Raw genomic sequence first — 23,576 nt, forward strand, 5'->3', positions numbered from 1 at the left:
GGGGAGGAGGGGAGTTTTCATCCCCATCTGTTTGGGGCCAGAGTGTGCCCCACCTGGTGGTACAATTGATTTTTGAATTAACTGGGCTTTATTTCAGTACAATAGAGTGATTGTTTGGTTGCTTTTAAGCACTAGGATTCTTGGAATCTGATGGGCAAAAAAATAAATCAGACTGCAGTGTACAGCTCTCTCAGCTGCTAATTGCATCTGACCTATTATCCTCCCCAGTCCTGGTTCAAACTTTGACACGGCTGACTTCGAGTTTGAAACGTAAATGGAAGGGCTGCTTTTGCAGGTCATCACACTGCAGAAAGTCCATTCCTGGAACACTTTCCAAGGCCTGGAAAAGAGAAGAAACAGATATGAGCAATTATCCCAGGCTTGCGCAGCTGCTGGCATTTGGGGCTGGCAGACACAGCCACTGGCCCTGTCTTCCTGCAGCACCACCCAGGGAGGGGAGCTGGAGGGGGGGTGGAGGGGCTCCCTTCTCCAGAGTGCAGGACACAGATGTCAAAAGACCATGTGTCCCTTGCCTCTTGGGAACGAGCCATGGACTGGGAGCTCCCCTCCCACCTCCCACACCCACTTAAAAAAGCAGGTAGCCCTGCCAAGTACTTAGGGACTCTTTTTCCTGCCTTATCTAGCTTTATCCTGACCACCTTTGACAGGAGCACAGGGATTATAAAGATTCTCTCTTTCTTTACAAAGGAAAGGTGTCCCACTCCTGGGAAGTCCATACAAAAGCAGTACCTTGCATTGCAACCTAGCTCAGGGCTGATACAAGAATGTGAATGTTTGCCTTCATCTCAGCTCCCTTCTTCCCACAGCTCTCTCCCCAAGAAGGTCCACCCTATGTTTATTTAACAGTGACATTAAAAATAGAATCAAGGGTAATGCTTATAAGGGACGGGGATGGGCTTAAGAGGAAAAAGAGAGAAGGCTAAGGCACTAATGGGAAGAAAAGGGTAATTTCCAATTCAAAAGGGGTTCTGGGGGCTGAGAGGCAAATAGCAACTGGAAAAGAAAATGGGATCCAAGCCCCAGCTCTTCAACTTGGAAAGAAAACTGGCTCAGAAAAGCAAGGTGGGGTCTTCCGGGCTTGCACATAGGGCCACCTGGGCAAAAACTAACCGCCCAGCAGAGTCTGCGGTCTTGGCAACCACACCCAAGGCACAATTTAGGGAGGACCTTCATGTAGAGTACGGAACAAATAAAATATCCATTTCACTACTCACAGGCTCTGGGACATCAACCACGTTATGTAATTTTCCTGCCTCAGTTTACAAAACCCACAAATGGGTCTGTCTCTGTCATAAACAGTAATACAAACATTCACTGTCACTATTCACAATAGCCAAGTTATAGAAACAGCCCAGATGCCCTACAATAGATAAATTGGTCCAAAAAATGAAATACCTATACACAATGGAATTTTAACAACCATTAGAAAGAATAATATTGTGCCATTTGCAAGGAAATGGATGAACCTAGAACAAATCATGTTAAGTGAGGTAAGCCAAGTTCAGAGAGACAGAGGCGCATGTTTTCTCTCATATGCAAAAGTTAGATCTAAATACACTGGTCCATGTTAACTTATACAGGACTCTAGACATTCACACACAGTGAGAACAAAGGAGGATACTCTTAGGGGAGGAACACAAAGACACGACACCTATCTGTATGCTTCTGATCATATAAAATAGTATTTGTTGAAATGAACTCTAGGAAATGAGAAAAAAATTCACTGTTGAAAATTCTATACTGAAACCAAGTATATATTAAGCATTTGATAAATGCTGTATAACAGGCCTCATCATTTTATTTGCTGAAAAAAACCATGAACCCAAGCCTCAATGACATTATCAAAGCAGCACCGAGGTAGCAAGATCTAGCTTGGCTAGACTGAGCTTCGAACCTTTCAGAACTCACCACCTTGAGGGAAAGGCAGCTACACAATAAGAGGCCAAAGGCACCAGCATCCTGCATAACTCAGATACCATTGACCTTCTTTAAGCCTAGCCTGGCAGATCGCTCCTTCCCATCCCTCCATTCTGACCTGCTCCATTCTATACCAAGAAGACAACACTTTGGTATACTCTAGGCTATGGAAAGGTTCTCTGCCTGCCCTTCTACTTTGAACTTGCCCTAAAGATGGAGAATCCATGCTGCTCTTGCCATTTGCTCTTGCATAATTAATTAAATGCATCAATTTGATGAACTTAGTGATGATGCTCAGTTAGCTGGTAGTCTATTAATTCTGGGTATATCTATGAAGGTGTATCTGCAAGAGATTAGCATTTGAATTGGTAAGCTTAGGAAAAAGTAAATTAATAAAAACATTTTCCTCACCAATCTGGGTGAGCATCATCTAATCTATTAAGGAAAGGACTAGAATAGGCCAAGGAAATGAGCCAGGACATCAACCACATCAGAAATCTGAGCACTGGATACTTGGGTGTTCAGACTCAAACTAGGACTTACACGTTGGCTTCCCTGGTTCTCCAGCCTTCATGTTTGGAATACAAGCACATCATCAGCTTCTCTACTTCTACAGTTGGCAGACATTTGCTTCTCAGACTCTGTAATCACATGAGCCAATCCCTCATAATAAATCTACACAGCACTTTGTATATCCTATTGGAAAACTTTAACTAATGCAGCTGGATGTGGCTCTGATTTCTTAGTGGGAAGTCAGAGGATGATGCTTTTGTGAGAGTTTAATTAATTAATTAATCCCTTGTGTACTTAAAAAAAAATAAGTAAATAAAGCCTTGACTTTGACAGAGCTGAAACAGTCATCCCATCTATCTGCTTAGCTCAGAGATGAAGAAATGTGTTGTATTTGTGGCCACGTCTATACTACACCTGGATCCTTATATTTTCCAGTAAGTAGAAGCACATGGAGTTATTAATTAGCATTTATGAGTTAATTAGTATTCACAAATAATGTCAACACAAGATGATGAACTAAGCTAGATTGTTTGGGAAGGGGAGATGAAGGAGAAAATTTCTCCCTCCATTTGGATTCACATAAATGTTACTTCCCTAGAATTGACCTCCACAAAGAGTCAGAAGAAATAAATGCAAACATACAAGGCAAGACAGTAAATTCCTTGAATATGAGGGTGGCCTCTTCAGAGTGTCTGGTTCGTATTACTAATCTATTTCATATTGAGTGGATTTGAGACTTGGTTTAAAGAAAACATACAGTAGCAATATAACCAATCATCCAGACCGGCTGGCTGTGTGTGTTTCTTTTTCATGAAAATTTCAAGTCAAAAGGAAATTCATAGATCATTGTATTATAATTAATACTCTAAGTAAGGAAATCTGGGTCTTCACATTAATAAGAGAAGTGGTCTGGAAACCTCACATATCTACCTCTTTTTCGATGCCTCAAAAATTGATGAAACTAACCCAGAGGCCATGCCTCATACCTGTAATCCTAGTTACTCAGGAGGCTGAGATCTGAAAAACAGTTTTAAGCCATTCCAGACAGGAAAGTCCATGAGATTCTTGTCTCCAGTTAACCACTAAAAACCTAGAAGTGGATCTGTGGCTCAAGTGGTAAAGTGAAATAAAAGTAAAGGGCAGTGCCATGTCCTCACTTCAAACCCCAGGACCAGCACAATTATATATATATATATGTTTATGTATATATAATCTAAAATATCAGTTTTGGAGAAAAGAAAAGTATACTGGAGTCCAATATCACTTGTTTAAATTGTCAGTCTCTCTACCAAGAAGGCATGCTATAATATGTTTTGGGAACTAAATGTAACTTCCTTTTTAAGACAGTCTTTCAGCCCAACAAGAATCTATATCAGCTGATGTCTGTACTTTGGTCTCTTCTGGGCAGGACAATCAAATGAATCACTGTGAAAGCCACTGGACTCCTAATGGAAACAGAAAGGAAGTTTTACTGGGCTTAAAGAAGCTAACTCACTAAGGATTTGGGGGAAGAAGGAAAGAAAGGAGAGCAGTAACTGAATGAAAGAGGAGACAGAAAGACATAGTTAGAAAACTAGAAACCCCTAGAGGACTATCAACTCTCATTTCTTCCATCTATCTGGAAATCTGACCTTTTTATGCACATCTATAACATTTGAATTAAATTTCACAGTGGTTTTAATAAGCCAAAAAACAACTTTTAAAGCTTTTCCCACATTCCATCTATACCAGGTGTTTTGCTCACAAAAAACTACTCATGAAAGGATGGCCCTATAATTTCAGTTGTAACACTTGCCTTCTGTGTGATAGCAAACATTTTCCTAATTTGTAGAGGGTATTCTGTATCTTTTCATTGTGATGCACAGCTTCTAAGTTTACTTTCAGGAGTAATACCTGACTGTGAGTCTCTGTGCACAGCACATAGTGGACAACTGGACTATGTTAAAACAATAGCCAACATTATGTCTGTGTGGCTTAGATGGGAAATGAGAGAAGACCAAGTACTGAGCCAGGATACAAACCATTCAGTTCTTAGAGATTTTCATGGATCTTTTATTTGAAGCAACAAACCCCAGTGACATCTTTTGTCAGCACCATAGCTTTTCATTAGCATATTTCTATAGGTAAGTGTGATTTCCAACCTCATAAAAACTGCCTAAATTTTTAAACTCATTGTTGATCATTCTAATGAGCAATTATGGTTATTATTGAAGAAATCCATTAGGAAACTAGAAGCCGTTTTGAATGTGTATCTACTGATAACATTGGATTCTATCTGAAATTCAGTGTTGACTTTGAACTGGATCAGGAACCCATTGCCTAAGCAGTTCACATGTCTCCTTCCCTCCCAGCACATGATGGACTTTCCTGAAATTTTTCCTTCTTTGTCCGTCACTTCACTACTAGATGCCACATTGTCTGATCATTAGAGTTCACTGCCTTCTTGAAGCTTCCTTGGATGCTTAGGTTTTATGTTAGGATTATGTGGTAGTCCTGTGTGGATTCTCTACCTTCATAATTATCATCAGTGAGTTTAACAAAAAGTCAGTCTTCTCCTGGGCCTCTCTGCCTATGATCAATTACCTCTGCTGTGCTTTGGGCAAAACTATTTCAAATAATTTGTGGGAAAAAAATAAAGAAAAATTTCAGAGCAATGAAAAAGCTCAATAACCATCAGCAATCCTCATGCTAAAAACCCTACCAACAGGTAGTAGATTCAAGGAAGTCTTTTCAGCAGCCGGCTTTGTTGGGTATCTGCCAGAACTGAAATTTAAGGTTGGTGTAAATGCATGATACCCCTGTGCGTGATGCATTCAGGTATGGCTTTTTGCAAGTAGCATATACAATAACTAAAAGACACTGGAACAGTGCATGCAGGAACTGAAGGAACCGAAAACCACATTCCTCCTGAAGACCTATCAATACCTCTACAGAATCCACAGGATAAAATATATGTTCCTTCCCATGAAATGAGGACGCCTTCATTACCTCACTCCTTTCCTTATCGCTGACCTTGTCTGTTCCAACAACATCCATCTCTGCGGTTTTTTTACCCTGGACCTGTGGTTCGTTTGGAATACCCGCCTAGCTCCTTCTTATTATCCTGAAGGATAAGCTTAGGAACGAGCTCCACCTGGAAACTTCTCCTTCCCAACTTTCTTCCCTAAAGGACATGAGTTCTATCTTATTTCCTTCAATCGGTGTTGTATTGCTTATACCAGGACAAAGCCTAACACATAGATGTTTAATAAATATTCAGTGAATGAACAATAGTCCATGGCATGACCACTGGGTTAAAGCAAAGAATGGCTAGCAGAGAGTGCCTGATGCTCACAGACAGCATCCTCAAGCTGGTCACTGAATGTGCCTTCAATAGGTCATTCCATCACTCTAGCAGACCAGAGTCTTCATGGTGTCTTCTGGTGCATCTCCCTTGCCATACATACAGTGGGTACCTACCTAAGATTGAGATATGTGGGATCCTTGATGATTGATACATTCCCTAATCCCTCAGATGGTGATGCAGGCTTCGGCTGTAAGCAGGAAGGACAACCCATCCTGAAATAAGGGTTTTTTCTAGTGAAGTGAACTGCTTATTCCTTCCAGTCATGATGATAACTTGCCACTAAGTTGATGTTTTGTAACCCCAAAGGGTTACATTATCTTGGGAATTATTCTCTGTTGCTGACATGTGAGATTGTGCTTTATGACTTTGGTTAGTAGAAGCCATGGTGTGACTCCAACCTGCCCACATGGCTACTACAGCTTTATACCCATTGTACCAGCAGTGGTATGGTAAGTAAGAGGCTGGATTATATCAAGTGGCTAGTCACTCTGTTTCCTTAGTTGTTTTATGCCTCTTCTGTGTTGGATGCTCTCTAGTGGGTGTTAACTCATGAAAAAGTCTTTACATTTCATGCCCTGGATTCTTTGTTCTCTTCTGTCCATACTTCTATCCATTTGACAAAGTGATTTTCCTTTGTCCACAGCTTATGAACATGCTATTTTCTTACAAAGTGGAGGAGCAGAAGGGTCACTTGAAACTATCTCCATTGGGAAGATTTGCACTAAGTAACAACCTCAAGTTCACCCAGAGTAGAGCTGTAGCCCAGTAACAGTCCATTTTCTACTTGCAACCACCTATCAGGCAACCTATTCATGAACCAAGTTTGGCCTGTTACAGGTTCTGTCAACTGTCTACAGGTGTACCCTGATGGAGAAGTAGGCAATGATTATTGTGGATGATGACTTGAGTATCTGAGCTTCTTGATCATGTAGCTTGCTATGCCTTCTGATCCTGCCCATGCTCACTCTGGAATGAACTCTTTCCATCTTACGGTGGGTTATATGTAGGCTCATTCAATTTATGGCTTCTTGAATATGACCATTTTTAAGGTCATGATGGGCAATTCTGACTTCATAATTATTTGATGACTATCAGAGATTCCCAAAGAATACCAGGAGTTTTGGGGTGTTTTTTTACAAAATATGTGCTCTGGCCCAGCCCACTGAACATAGTTATTTGGTAAGTTTCCCCTATTATAATATTTCCACTCTGCCATGCCCATTTCCTTGAATTTTTCGCCTCTTCTCCCATTATATCTGTCCTGATAATCCATTCCTATTTCTTTTCATGTAGACTTCTCCTCCAAGTATCTGAGAGCTTGCAAGCAGGACACCAACAGGATCCTTGCCAGATATTAAGCCCTATATTTAAGGGGAGTGTTCTTATATAAATACTTTTGTGTGTATGTGTGTGTGTGTGTGTGTGTGTGCGCGCGCGCGCACACAAGCCAGGGCTTAAACACATGGCCTGGCTGCTGTCCTTGAGCTTTTGTGCTCAAGGCTAGTACTCTGTCACCTGAGTCAGACCCACTTCTGGCCTTTTAGGAGGAGTTAATTGGAGGTAAGTATCTCATGGATTTTCTGTTGGGGCTGACTTCAAACTACAATCCTAAGATCTCAGCCTTCTGAGTAGCTAGGATTACAGGCGTGAGCCACTGGTGCCCAGCTATTTACCTAAAATTTTACCTTTGTTTATACTCTTACCTATCTGGGCCCAATACACTCAGAACTCTGTCCTTTAAGTAATGCCCCATATTCTTCCAGTACAGTATCTTTACTCCTTTACTTCCACCAAGCCCAGGACTTCCTTAGCCAGGTAGTGTTTGTGAAGTAACCCTGCTTATTAGGATGGATGTCTAGAGGAAGAACATAGGGAAAGCTCTTGAAGTAAGGAAGACATCTTTGTCCTGCAAAGTGGAGGCTTCTGCATCATCCTCAAGTTAGAGAATAGTAGTGCTACCCTTTTTACATGAGTGGGCCACTTCTCCAAGCACATAGAGTATAGGGAATTGAAGATTAGATGCTCTAGTACAGCAACTCAGATATTACCATCCAGTATCTCAAGGTCTTCTTCTTTTCCTATCAGAACCCAACCTAACACTCATTCTCCCCTAGAACCCAGTCATTTTTGTGATTAAGTTCTGTACCTGATGTCAACTTTTTCTGCCTCTTCATGACAAAAGATGGGGCTCATTTGAGATCCAATCAGTAAGGCAATCTAGTCTTTGATATTACTTGCTAATTAATTGCCCTCATTTTCCAAGTTATTCATTGTCCCTCGTAATAGCTATTGATGCTATTGTTCTAATATCATCACTCCCACATTTGTCAAATGCTCAGTGTGTCCTCCCACTAGTACATTGCCTTTCACCAGCATTATCAGTCAGTTCATGTACCATACCAACATGTCTCTGTATCACCTGCCCGTGAGATGGGGGCCTCATTACCAACAGCTCACAGAATCCCATCTTACCATCATCTTCTCAGACAACTTCTGCTACCAACTATTCAAGTTAGCTTTCCTGAGCTCTTGGTTGTTAAGAAGTACATCCATGTATGTTCTTGGGAGCCACCCTATGTAGAAATGAAAACAAAGCAAAGGAAACAGGATTGGACTGAGAAGTTGGACTATGATATAGCTATGAAAAAGGTCTCAGCAAATCTCAGAGAACTCTGAAGCTATTTGATACATAGGAGTTGTACAAAATTGCTGTGAGATAGGCAAACCTTTATACCCCTATTATACTAGTCTTGGCTACAAGCTGCCCCAGCAAAGGTGGTATCACATTGGGAGAAGTAGCTCAGTTCATCAGATGGCAATGGAGAGAGGGCTCAAAACTGAGGGCTATCGGCCAACAGCACTGCCTGCTACTGAAGGAGCAAATCCTTTCGTCCTGAAGTGGGAACTGGGTGGTACAAAACAGTGACTACTCCAAAAGCCGGCTCTAGCTCTTGTTAACAGTATGACCTTGGGTGAATCAGTCATGTTTTCTGGGTATGAGTTTCCTTATCTGTAAAATGAAAGTGACAAGAAAAAAAAATGTCTACCTCACTGGGTTGTCATGGAGATTAAATGGAATAATAATGCAGCACACCTTAATACAGAGCATTGTGCATAATAAGCACTGTAGCTTCTTTTAGTTCTAAGAGGCTTAGGGTTTACATGGAAAGCTAAGACTAAATTAGGGGGTACCATGAAAGAACTGCTAAATGGTGGCATTAGGAGCTTAGAAGCAGTGAAAATCAAGGAAGCATCGAACAGTTTCAAAGCAGAGATGATCACTGGCCTCATGGAGTTTAAAAAGGGATTACAGAAGAAGTCTTCTGAGTGGGATATTTACAAAGGCAAAGGCCTGAGAAACAAACATGGCATTTGCAGGGCAAAGAGGATATTAGCCTGACAGCTAGCAATCCTTACCTAGTAGACTATAAGGCAGTAGATTATGAAAGCCAGACCAAAACGGCAGCTCAGGAGCACCTCATGGACCCCAGGTCAATTGAGCTCTGATGTGGCTTGAGGGGCATTTCTAATGAATGGAAAACTTACAGGAGAGCAAAAGTGAGGAGGCTGGAGAAAGGGGTGAGGAGAGAGAAGGCTGAGAACAAACTGGAGTGCAGACATGCAGGGTCAATAGAACTTTAAGAAATGATGGTCTTTTCATTTCAAAAGCTCCAATTCAAAGAATGTGCTCAACTGGGTTACTTCCTTAGGAAACAATACAAAAACACTTATTAAGAGATGAGTACTATGCTGAATTATAAATAGTTCTGAATTAATGTCCCTTCCCAAAATGCCTACTTTTCCAACAGGTGCCACATTACACCATCTGTCCAACAAAGGAATCTAAATGTCACAAACTTCATTAAAAAAAAAGACTGTAATTGGCAGCTTAGGGCCCTTATTTATTATGATGATATTTAATAATTTTGCTTAAGTAGCATGCAGAGGTATGCAATGAGTTATAAATGCTAACTTCTAACTCATACAATAACTCCTTAGACAGGAAGCATGACACTCCCTTTTCAACAGATCCATTCATTCAGCAAACATTTATTAGCTTTCTATACACTCGGCATTGTAATGATGCAGAAATTTGGCTACATGGAGTTTGATTCATGCTGTTGGATGCCTACTCCTCCAGCTACAATGAGAACCTTCTAAATGCAGGAACCATGACTTTTCTTTTCTAAAAGAAAAGGCCCTGCTGGGTGCTGGTGGCTCACACCACTCAGGAGGCTGAGATCTGAGGATCGCTGTTCAAAGCCAGCCCAGGCAAGAAAGTCCGTGAGACTCGTACCTCCAATAAGCCACCAGAAAACCGGAAGTGGCACTTTGGCTCAGCCTTGAGCTGAAGAACTGAGGGACAGCGCCCAGGCCCAGAGTCCAAGACCCAACCGACAAAAAAAAAGAAAAGAAAAGAAAAAGAAAAAAGAGGATGGGAAGGGGAAACAACGAGGAGGCAACAAAGGCCCAGCATTATACTTAGAAAAGAATGGTTATTCCATAAAAGTATGAAGTTTGGTTTTTTTTTAATTAAATACAGTTAGGCACCAGTGGCTCACACCTATAATCCTAGCTACTCAGGAAGCTGAGATCTGAGGATCAGTGTTCGAAGCCAGGTGGTACAGGAAAGTACTCTTATCTTCAACAAATTATCAAAAAGCCAAAAGTGGATCTGGCTCAAGTGGTAGAGCATTAGCCTTGAGCAAGAGAAACTCAGGGACAACACCTAGGCCTTGAGTTCAAGCCCCTGGACTGGTACAAAAAAAATTAAATACACAGAATTTTCATGTTTATGTTATAAAACCATAACCCAGAAACACTTGATTTCTAAGCTTTTGCTGGCTGTCAGGCTTTATTTCCCAGAGAAACTCCTATTTTAACTTTGTTTCTCTTCTTTTAGGGTAAAAATACTATCCTCTAAAAGTGTTTATCCTCTATTTATCCAGAGTCTTTTGCATTCACTAGGGACAAGGCTGAATCTGGACCCCACACTAAGATTTACTTTTTTCTTCAAGACTTTGGCTTCCATGAAGATTTTTCTATTGAGTGGAAAAATAGAATTCTGGATCTAGAAATCACTCCAAGTTAATATCCTCTTGTTAGTTTGGGTTGGGTGTGGGAAAGTTCTATTTGGCAGCTCTAAGGTTTTGACTATCAACCGGCCAGCACAAAAAGAGAAGTAAATTGGACATGAGGCTTCTCTCTGACTCGGGCCTTTGGATCTCCCTTGTATGGCTGAGACCACGCTCTAGTGAGAGTCTTCACAGGTGCATGATAATTTAACCCCCTTGCAAGGGGTCCCATACCAACCCATCATGTGTCATAGGGAAAATAATCACAAGTCTGTGCTCGGCTATGGCACCTTCATGCCCTCCCATATCCCAATGTGTACCCCATTAAAAAGCCAGCTTACTAATTTCTGGAAGGTATCCTTTGTTCTCAGCTTCTCTGACATCAAAAGGCTCAGGTAAGCCAGGCACCAGTAGCTCATGCCTGCTGTAATCCTAGCTACTCAGAAGGCCCAGATCTGAGGATCACGGTTTGAAGCCAATCTGGGCAGGAAAGTTCGTGAGACTCTTATCTCCAATTAAGCACCAAAAAAAGCTAGAAGTCAAGCTGTGGCTCAAGTCAGAGAGCTCTACTCTTGAGCAAAAAGTGCTCAGCGACAGTGCCCAGGCTCAGAGTTCAAGCTCCAGGACTGGCATACAGAAAAAGAAAAAAGGCCCAGAGCTATTGTCCTTAGAACTGTCACAGCTATAATCCATTTTCACAAAGTGTCCAAACTCTTGTGCTAGGCACCTTTAATTAGTTGCTAGCCATGTCAATTATACCTGATAAAATTTTTGCTCCCTAACATTTCCCCATTATATGAACACCTGCTCCATACAAGTAAATGGCAGATAAACAATGCATCTAAAGAGACCATAGAAATTGGGGAAAAAAGAGTGTGTGTGTGTGTGTGTGTGTGTGTGTGTGTGTGTGCACGCCCCCAGACTGGGACTTGTGCTCTCCCTTGGCTTTTCATGCAGGGCTGGTGTTCTACCACTTGAGCACACCTTCACTGATAGCTTTTTGCTGGTTAATTGAAGACCCTCACAGACTTTTTTTTTTGCCCAGGCTGGCTATCTTCAAACCACGATTCTCAGCCTTCTGAAGTAGCTAGGATTACAGGCATGAACCACCAAGAGCCAGGCTAAAAGAAGAAGATTCTCGGCGTTTTTTTCTTCTGCTTTTCCAGGGAGAAGGAGGATGGTAGTCTGTCTATGGCTGAGCCCAGAGTTGAACATGAAAGTTAATATTTCCAGAGCCCTGCATGGGCTACCTTTCCCAGAATTCATGTTCTCCATGGGAAACTGCAATAGCGCATGAGAGTTACCCTAAGTAGATTTAAATAATTAAATTCAAAAATTCTCAAACCACTTGCTGTTTCAAATTTATTTCTTTAATAACAACTCAGAGTCGGCAACAGACTGGATTAAGATTTCATTTATTTGAAATTTAAGGTATATCCAGCTCTGGGTGTTGTTTTTAAGTATTTAAGGGGAAATTTGTGCTTGGTGAAAATGAAGAGACTGCAGCATTATAAATTCATTTCCTCTATTAGAGGCAGGGCTGTGTCTGCACACTGCAGCTGTTCGGGGAGGCAGTCCCCCCACAGGCTGGAGGGTGAGCTGGGAGCAGACGACCCTTTGTTTCCCCAATAGGGCAGATTTGGCCAGCCCCACACCCTCCACAAGAACTATTTCCTCAGTGGCGCCAGGCAGTTGGGCAGGATCATCTGGGGTGGTTTTCATGTGGCAAAGTTAAGCATCCTCTGGGATTCCAGGGCAACTTCTAAGGATCTGTTTTCATCTATGACCTCAAACGATGCCTTGTCCCAGGCCCCAAAGACAGAGGCCACGGCAGCCTGAGCAGAGTTCACTGACCTCAGGAATAACCTGCCTGGTACATCCAGCCAGGCAAAGAGCGCATGGGAAGGCAGGTGTTACATCGCAGGTAACAGCCCCATGGTACCTACTATTCATGCTAACAATTTTACAAACAAGTGAGTTTCTTATACATTCATCGCCACCCCCAGGCATTCATATTCTTTTTAAGTACAGAAACCTTAATTAGATTTTGACCACAGACCCGGATTTGACTTACCCTGACAGGGTTTCCATTAGTGTAATCTGTGGGGGAATTCACTGTTTTAACATCTGTGTGCCTGAGGCCTATCTCACATTTACTGCGAAACTCTGAAAAGCCTCCCTTGTATGGCTCTCCGTTTCCTCATGCTCCCAATTTCACAGAAGTCATTTCAGCACCAAACGGTAATTAGCAAAGGGATGGGCCTCAGCTGACATGAATGCAATTTATTGTTTTCCACGAGGCCCTGAACCAAGCAAACAAAGAACACAGTCTAGCTGTCTGGCATTTTATTAACTTGTATTGTGCAGTGCACCTTACAGAAGGGAGATCTTCAAGAGAAATCCAGCCGTTTGTGTGTGGTAACACGCAGACTTTGGGAGAATATTAATTTCAGTTCAATTAGGCAAGTTTTGTGGTACCTCCGCCTGTGATACAGGACAGCCACTTTTATAATTATCTTCCATATTAACTTTATCATCGCCAGACTTTTGCATAAATGCAACCTTTCATCTTTAAAATGCCAACACTTCTTCAATTTTGGCAACCGTACAGCACTGCTAATTATTTGCTCATTATGTGTGGTTAACTGATGAATCATTAATAAATGAATGAATGGCTAATATATTTTTATGGTAATTGGAGATATAACTGATTGCAGACTTCCTTAGCTTCTCAAAACGGCACTGAATGAGCAGTGGCTGCCTAATTGTTTACAGATGATATTTATGCCCCTACCCAACATTTCCCACAGTGGTGGTTTATCGCTGGCAAATTCTCATCAGGCCAGGGTAGTGGCTCGAGGCAGACCAATCTGGGCAGAGGGGAGTGGGCAGCCGCATGACCACACTTTCTTTATTGTGTTTCTGTCACCTCATTTGTTTCAGCTCAGCAGACACATAACTATGGATGGGCCTCCTGACCATTTACTAAGTAACTCGAAGACCGCACGTAGACTGTATTTGCCCAGACATTGGCAGGACCATGGTCATGACACTGTTGTGATTACTCGTAGTCAAAAACACAGAAAGACTCAGATGTTGACACTCAAAACACTTTGTGCTGTCCAACTGTCACTTGTCTTGCTTGGCACACCCAAAGAAGCAGTGGCCAGTGGCCACCCAGCCTGGTATTTCTGTGGTTTAAGGAGCTTAAGGAGACCTTGGGCAAAGTTGGATTGGAAGCCTACAGTTCAGTTCACTTTTCACCACAGACAAAAGCCCAGAAAATAAAATCAACCAGAGTTCCATTGACTCCATTCTCTGACTCACGATTCCGCTGCTAGTTAGTAGGCTTAGAGATGAACTGCTAGATTACAAAAATTATCCCTCGCATACAGTGAGTCAGTCAGCACCTATAGGTTCAAAACAAAGAATCTGTATTTGCTAAGAAAATGAAAGATACAATACTGGCCAAATATGGCTTGTTTAGCTTCATACAAACAGACAGAAGATCGAGTTAAAAATGCAAAGGAGATTACCAGTTCTTAATTATAATTATTTAACCAGGTGGGTAGTTTCTCCTAATGAACATTTCCATGAAAACAGAATAACTAATGACAGTCTTAAAGAAGTCTTTGTCTTTCCATGTACTAATGATCACATTTATAAATATGCAGCAAGGCCCCCGTGTACATTGCTAATGATAAGTAATTAAGCACCAGGCGTGGGAAGCCAGTGAAAAGGGTCATGTTAATGCAAGAGAGGAAATTAAAAATGCAATAAAATAAGTTGCCTAGAAAAGATTAAATAAACTTCTGGCTTCTTCTCCTTCCAGAAAGAAAAGAATGTTTTCTCCATTCACACAGTAAAGCCATGTCAGGCCATTCAACAGCTGGTTATGAAAGTCAGACACTCCAAGTGATCCACTTGCTCTCTACCTGCCCCATCCCCATTTGATCCTGTAGAGTTGCAGGCAGAGGATGGGGTTCAAAGGAAAGGACACTTTGGGTCACTGAACGAGAAGTTGGGGGCCAATGGGAAAAGGAAGCCAGCCACTGTGTCATCAAAAATGGATATCTGTCACAGGTAAATTAAATGAGACTTCAGTTGTACCTCCTGTTTACAAAGCCATGGGTTCGAAACTGGGCTAACCAACTCAGTCATTTTGTTCTTTTTTCTTTCTGATTTTTGTTCACCTCAGCTTCTAGAATTAAAAAAAAAGGTGGGTATCTTTTGAATAAACCTCTGTCTCTCTTCACCTTCACCAGAGTGCAAGGTAGTGGAAGAAGAAACGATGACTACTATCTGTCAAAGATCATATCCCTCACACCTCACATTGCAAGAATGCAGTGAGTGCTTAATAATTGCTGATTGAATGTGTGAATGAACGAGTGTCCAAAACAGATCATCTCCAGCCAGCTGGGCACTGTTGACCCACACCTGTAATCCTAGCCACTCAGGAGGTTGAGCATCCCAGTTCAAAGCCAGTCCAGGAAGGAAAGTTTATGAGCCTCTAATCTCCAATTAACTACCCAAAAAAAGCCAGAAGAGGAGCTGTGGCCCAAGTAGTAATCAGCCTTAAGCATAAAGGCTAAGAGATAGCAACCAAATCCTGAGTTCAGTACACACACACACACACACACACACACACACACAAATCAGCTCTAAACCAAGTAGCAATTTGTCAGAAGATCCTTTAACTCCAGTCCCACTGCAAGGGGCCTAGCTACCCCAGCTCTCTAGTCCACTTGAAAGACCTCAAGCATTTTTCTTTCTCATACAGTGAAAGGCATAGTCTCTCATCAACCTAACATCACCAAATGGACCAGAAATGTGACGTTTGGGTGGGGAGGGGTTGAAGAGTGAGAATAAGCTTTGAAAAAGAATGACGCAGTTGGTTCTAAGACTCCTGTGTCGAGATTGAACAGGAATCCCAGTCATGCAAAAGGAGATAGTAGTCCTCTTGGCAAAATAAAATAAAAAAGAGACTTATATAATTTGGATCTCTGAAACAAGGGCAATTCTGATGCTTTTTCAAAGTGTCTTCACGAAGCTTCCACGTCAGTGAGAAGGTTCTCTTTTGAAGGTTTCAAACTGACTGGTGACGAGTACAGTTAACCACCCAGACCAGAAGCTGGTGTCTCTCTTCCGTGGTGCCATCCCGGGGTGAACAAGAAGGCAGCCTCTATCAGAAGGAAATAGCAGCAAATGAAAAACCTAAATCTGTGTTGGAGGTTTGGAGGGAAGGAGGTGGAGGGGGTCGCCAAAGGGGCGACCTTTTTTGTTTTGTGTTTTCATCTTTTTTTCCTAAGTTATTTTTTAAATAACATGAGGCAGAAAATCCACGGCGTGGCTGTGTCTGCCTTGTTTTAAAGCTCCTTGTGAAGTCAAATGAATCATTTCCTTTTACATACAATCTTCAACAAGGCCACACTTCTTTTGTTATCAGAGTGTTGTCATCGGCAAGCCTTCTCCACGCTCATAAAGGCAATTTAGTACCTGACATTGAGCTACATGGATGCGCCAGGGCCTAGATTTGCCTTACAAATAAATGCTGCCTAGGGAACCACCTGGAAGGAGGGGTGCCCGCTCCCCAGACACCTAAGGAGCATCTTTCATCAAGTTCACAGGCAAGCCTGGGTTCCAAGGGAGGGGTAGGGAAGGGAGGGCCGAAGGCTGGGCAGAGTCCTTCTCCCCTCCTGGGAAGCACAGCCACTCTGCAAGCTTATCCTGACCCCCAGCGGCCGACGCTGTCATCTGGCCCACACCAGGTCCCCCTGGGCCACTGAGCAGAGGCCTGCAATGGCCTTAAGGTTCCCTGGATCCCAGGGACCCAAGCACCATTCCCTTTAATTGACAATTAAAACAAACTTCAGTTCTCACAAGAATCAACCAGAGTGAAATTTCGCAACTGCAAGTTTCACAATTCAATTCCCTTGAAGCAAAACCAACAGTTTCCCTGAGGTTTCACGCCACACCTCACCATTTGTTGTTTAACTTCCCCCTCAAGTTTGTCTTTACATACACACACACACACACACACACTTTTATTTTCGAGTCAGTCATGGAAACAGTTTAATGATGTTTCTGGGGTCCTTGCATTCTTACTGCCCTGCTGCTGAGTCAGTACTTTCCCCAGCCTGGGGTTGCTCTCCTGTGTTTATTAACAGAGCAGCCAGCCAGGGAACAGGGGACCCTCCCCCCCAGGTGGCTATTTATGGCTTTACCCACCCGCCTGCAGGTTCAAGCTGTTTCATACCATCAGCCAGGGAAGGGAAGTCAAACAACCTGAATAAAGCCTCCTTGGCCACCCATAGAAGGCAGTGGAGTCAGCGAATGCACCTGACCCTGGCAGTGGCTCTGCCCTGTTAGCAAGTGAATGCACAGGACGTCCAGTTACATGTGTGTTTCAGATACGCCACACCTAAGTTTTGAGTATAATTATGCCCCTGCGAATACTGCTTGGTCCACGTTTATACCAAAAGGTTATCTGTGGTGTATCTGAAATACAAGTTCCACTAGGAGCCCACGATTTTTACTGGGGTAACCCTAGGAAGGAGAGGTTCCTTTTATGGTTTTATAGCTCAGCTTCTGACTAGATCCAGGAATAGATCAGGGGGCCTAGGCTCCCCCTGAAAGTTGGTGAGAATTTTCAAGATGAAAAGGAAGCGGGGCCTTCAAGAGATAGAAATGGCCGCATTCTGAACCCTGTGTGTACATGTACAGGTGTGTGTGCCCGTGCATGTGTGAGTACTGTGGTTTGAACTCAGGACCAGGAAACAGTTCTTTAGTTTTGTCATGCAAAGCTAATGCTCTACCACTAGCCACAGCTCCACTTCTGTCTTTTTGTTAGTTTGTTGGAGATAACAGTCTCATGGGCTTTCCTGCTTGGGCTGGCTTCAAACCAGCATCCTCAGATCTCAGCCTCCTGAGTAGCTTAGGATTACAGGCATGAGATATTGGCACCCAGCCTAAGCTGCTTTCTTATCCATCAAAATGTAAAAGAACTTCAAATTTTTGAATTACTATTATCTTCCATTTCAACAAAAAGTCTACAGCCTTGGGAATAGCACACGTATCTATTACAGACAATTCTGCAAGCCACCTCTGGTCTGCTTGTCAGTTTAAACCAAATGTTAAATGGAAAATATTTGGCGGGATTTAAAATTAGACCCCCACACACATTACTTACAGATGTTTCCATGCAAAACACATGAAACTGAGCCACACCAAGTCATAAACCCTACAATGGTGTATTTTTTATACCTCGAGTTAATTTTTATTATATAAGTAGCCATATGAAGAAGGTATGGCATATTGCTTAAATTAAATACGAAGGAATGAAATCAGCAGTATCCCTTTACAGCATATGGCCCAGCAAATCAAATTACAAAGCTTTCCACATCTCATTAACTGCAATGAGTACAGTGAGTTTCTAATAAGTCACATCTTTTTCATGTGAGTGGTGAGTAGTGACTTATTGTAAGAATTCACAGGATGACCCTTGTGCTGAAATTAAGAACTAATCTGAAATGGGCAGGGTCATCTGGTCAAAACTGATCATAACATTTCCTCATTATTGTGTTAGTCGGCATCGAAGCATATGTTTTGCTGGTACCCCAGCTGAAAAATGCCTTTGATAATTTCACTGACAGCAAATAACCCACACACTGTTATTTAATGAGTTCGGGCAGGATTAGCTGACAATAAAGAATAGAGTATAAATGTTTTTATTAGAGCAGAGTTTTTCTTTTTGTTTTTCTTTTTTTACCTGGAAAAAAAAAGGAGACTACCGCATGGCAATGCTGAGCTGCCGTCTGTCCTAGGTGGCAAAAGGTGGTGACTCAGGTGCAAAGTCACTAGGTGCCCCCCAGCCTAAGGCTCACGGCGACACTGCCTTTGGACTGCAAATGGTGAAAGGCAAATACCAGCTGGAACCCACACTCAGATGTCTGGTTCCTCCTTTTCACAACAAGGAAAAAAATACTTCTACAATTGCTCATCATGTGGCCTTTGGTTGAGATGAATTACCAATTTACAACCTCTTGTGTTTGGAGAGAAGCAAACTGTGCTCTTTTGAGGCAAGAATCAGGAACCTAAAATCATTTAAGCCTTCTTGTTTATAAGGCCAGAGTGAGGCCAAAAATCCTTTTCCCTCTGTGCTCTAAGCCCTTTCAATGAGGAGTTTCTTACCATCTGCACTAATAAATATGGACTGGTGTGTGTGTAACTGTACACTGAGGGGAAGGAAGGAGTGAAAGGATTTTAAATGGTTGCAAATTGCTCTCCTGCTGAGATAACAGCAGTGTGCAGTGAGCCTCAGTTACTGCACATTAAGAATGGGCATTTGGCTTCTTTTCACACAGCTGCGAGAGGAAGGGAAGGATTCAAAACTACCAGAGAGAACGCTGGTCGTTGTTCTTCCGGAGACAACCTTCCTAACAGCATCTTGCTCACACACTCTTCCTTCACAGCTCCAGCAGTGGGACATGGGGATGGGTTACACAGAGCAGCCCCAGAGACCAAATAGTGAAGCCTTGAAGGTTGAGTGGCCCAGCAGGGAAGAAAAGTTATCCTTGAGGACAAAGTGAATTTCCTCTGAAGACCTGAGGCTTAAGACTGGCATCTGAGACAAGTGGTCACAGGGAAAGTGGTATAGTAGGAAGATGGGAAAATCAGGCTAATGAGATTGTATGGGTTAGGTTGGCCAGCACAGGGAGTGCAGCACAGCAAAAGCAAGTCCTGGCAAGACATTCACACACACAGAGATCACTGGGCCCACCCCACTCAGAGGTTTCTTCCTACACAGAAAGAAGTGACTCTGTTCTCAGCACAATGCAATGTGCAACTGTAGATGCTTCAAAGGGACTCTCCAGTGAACTGGAGAAGGATGGACAGAAGCCACAGTGAGTGGCTTGCCCAGGGCATCAGAAAGGGCCCAAAAGGAAGTTCTGAGAAGCATGAGGAGAACTTGTGGTCCAAACACATGTTCCAACATGTGTCCTGGCCCAAGTTGGAACTAGAGAGACCTCAACACTTTCCTTAAGGAAGAGGAAGCCAGGCAGTTGAGAAGCAAGGCAGAATCCATGGCCAGGAGTGCAAGGGAGGAGATGGGAAGTAAGAATTTCAATCAGCAAAGATCAGCCAGTAAGCCCAGGAAAGATAAGGGTCAGGCTAGTAGACAGTGACCAGAAAATAACCTGAGGAGGACAGTCACTTAAGAAGCACTGAAAGCCGGGCACTGGTGGCTCGTTCCTATGATCCTAGCTACTCAGGAGGCTAGGATCTGAGATCTGAGGATAGCAGTTCAAAGCCAGCTCAGGTAGGAAAGTCCATGAGACACTTATCTCCACTTAATCACCAGAAAACTGGTGCTGTGGCTCAAAGTGGTAGAGCACTAGCCTGGAGCAAAACTGCTCAGGAACAGCACCCAATCCCTGAGTTCAAGCCCCGTGACTTCAAAAAAAAAAAAAAAAAACAAAAGCACTGAGGCTGAGCTCATAATGCTGATAAGAAAAGGTCCTGTTAAGGTGCCCAAGTCTTTTGGAACAATCACAGCAAACTAGGGGGGACCAATTCCTGGTGAAAGGGAAACGGTAGTTACCCCATGGAAATCAGGTAGGGAAATTATTCATAGATACTTTAGTCTTCAAAATGAAACCCATGTCAGGTATTGATTTACATGCCTATAATCCCAGTACTTGGGACACTGAGTCAAGAGAATGGAAAGGCTAGCCTGGGCTATATAGAAAGATCCTGTCTCAAATACACACACACACACACTATACTAAATCCCTTACCATCTAATTTACCTGTCAGCTGTAAATAAACCTACCAAGCCTTCAGTGACACCTAGAAAAGGATAGTTCCTGAATTTTGCTATGTAACAGTAATAAACTCATATGTATACAGCTTTATGGTTTACAAAGTAGTTTCATAAACACTCATATGCCTTTCATTATTAGGCTTTGAAGAAGGAAATCCACCCATAACTAGACCTGGATCTCAGACCTACATCTTCAGATTCCACACCTCATGTCATTTTTATTACCACAAAGTTATTTGGTATACTGGTCAAATATCACTCTAAAATGTTTTGGCAATCTGTGGAAATATCTATGTGTACTTTGAAGGAAGGTATTCAGGGTATAATATGAAGTCTTCCAGAAGAGACCATCTTTCCTAACCTGCTTTATAAGATGGGCCTTCTTCCTTCATTTCTTCCAGACAGAATGGTGCAGCCAAGATTATAATCTTAGGAAAGAGTTTCTAGTATCCTCTGGATAGCAACTCTTTAGTTGTTCTTAGAACTAGAACCATCATTGATGTGTTGGAAATAGAAAAAAAAAAAACTGTAGGAGAAAATCATATGCAGATTTGAATGAAGGGAGCATCTCGCCCAAAGGAACTGGAGTTACCACATGGTGCCTATGATGTATACTTTTACCCATCCCCTCCTTTTTTCCCTATTTCTTCCTCTATTTCAATCTTTCCATAGGTAAAAGAATCAACATCCAAAGCTAGCCAACTCTGGGCAAAAACATGAGCCCATATCTGAAGTATAACTAAAAGCAGAAAAAGACTGGGATGGGGGGACATGGCTCAAGTGGTAAAGTAGTGGCTAGCAAGCAAGAGACCCTGTGTTTGATTCCCAGGATTGGGGGAAAGAATCTACTTTCATGTAGGAAGCTTTGGAGGCCTTGTCCTCTATCATGATTCCCTAAACTTGGTATAGAATGCATCCCACCCATTTAACCAATCAACATGCAGAAGTCCCAGACATATTTATGCAGGAATTTGTTCTAAGACATGAGTCATGTAGGTGAATGAATAAGAAAAGGTTTAAGCCTGGGAAAACATTCCTCCTGACACGGCCTCCTCCATTTCCCACCCACCCAAATGCAACTTGCATTTCTTACTGACTGGCTTCCTTCTAGCCAATTCTGACTCTGCCAATCTTCAGTTTCCTTCATTCACCTCCTAGCTGTACTCAAAACATGCCCCGATGCTGAGAGTATCCCCCTCCTGTGTTCTGTGTTGCTTTCTGTTACCCTTTGAAGTTCCTCTCACTGATTCAAGAAAACCCTCATGGTACTTACTGTACTCCCAAACCTACAGCTCACCAAAGCCCCTGACATAGACTTGCTGAAGTAGTGGAAAATTAAAGAATCACTCAAAAGTAAAGACTCCTGTTTTAGGATTTGGAAGGGAACTGTGGAATTTTTCAGTCTTCCAATATTTCTCTAGCTACTGACAACCTTTTGAGTGTCTTTTCATCTATAAAATGAGAGTTGGAGATCTTCATTCTAGTGTTCCAAAATAGTGGTCAAGGCCACATAGTGAACTGAAATCTAGTAAGAGAGCCTAGTTCCTTCTTAAGGTCTCACTCCTTATCATTTCTTCATGCTATGCACATCCATTGTCCAGAAGAACCCAAGTTAAATTACCTGACTCTGCACCTCTATTTAAATACTTACCAATTTGATAACAAATAGAAATTCTTGTCTTCTATACCTTTAACTACTCAGTACAGTACTGAGTGTCTTCTTTAATGTGAGCAGTCTATCTTATCCAACTCTGTATCCAACCACCACAATCACTACTCCTTCCCTGAGTGTTTTGGCATATTGAAGATGTCTAATAACTTTTGAATGAGCAAATGAATGAAAGACCTCCCATTCTGAGTTATCTCCATCAGTACTGTTATGTGAACGGGACAGCAGGATGCAGCTCTGTAGTTTCAGGAAAAGCAGATTAAGTTTTAGAGCAGTTAAAGGAATGGAACCTGAGCAAAGAATGAGGAGAGCTCTGTGTCTGCTATTCTGTTCTGTCTGCACAAGGCTTTTCTCTGTCACAGCTCAAATCAGTAAGCTGACTTAAAGTCACTACATTTAGCCACAGATTGATTTAAAAATTCATGCATGATTAGCCATATGCAGGGTAGTTTGCTATTGTGGGGTCTTTTATCCTAGTATTTCCTTAATTTATCTATACAGTTTGACAGACGTATAGTTTTTATATTGCAGATCCTATGCTATGAACAGACAGAAATTTGCAGCAAAGCCTGTTACAGTTCTAGTACAACCAGTACCAAATCGAGATAAAGAGATCTTGATATGCAAGTAAGTACAACTGGTGAGGTTTTATCATCCTCTTTACCCCCTCATACAATGTACACAAACCAGAATGCTTGTCTGAAGATACCTCACAAATGGTCAAATTTGCTTGAGACTCATGGCTCTTGCATAAAACATTGGTGTGCCTCTTGGAGTAATTTTAACATATTAACAAATGAATGTAATTCCCTTGAGATAGCCACACTGTCACATCATGATTACAACCTGAATGCAGACACAGGTGCCTGGCTGCCAACAGAAGTTAAAGAAATTGTTATCCATAAATGACCCAGAATGTGACAACTCAATAGCTTGTCACTAGACAGAACATGCCAAGTTTCATCCTCATCTCTCTACTTAGGTGCTCATTGCCCAACCCTCATAGGCTGATTCCATCCATGTAGCATTCAATGTCCAGTTTTTTTAAAGATGATGTCCATTTAAATTAGCCAAGTAGTGATCTAAAAGCTGAATTCAGAGTCCCTGGTGGCCTTTCCTTCTCTAGGTCATCACCTCATCACGTTTCCTATAGAGAAAGGCAAGGGAAGGGTAGAATCATGGATGCTGGAATGTGCTGGGTTTATGGCACAG

Source organism: Dipodomys ordii, unplaced genomic scaffold, assembly GCF_000151885.1.
Source record: "Dipodomys ordii isolate 6190 unplaced genomic scaffold, Dord_2.0 Scaffold78, whole genome shotgun sequence".
Lineage (NCBI taxonomy): Eukaryota > Metazoa > Chordata > Mammalia > Rodentia > Heteromyidae > Dipodomys > Dipodomys ordii.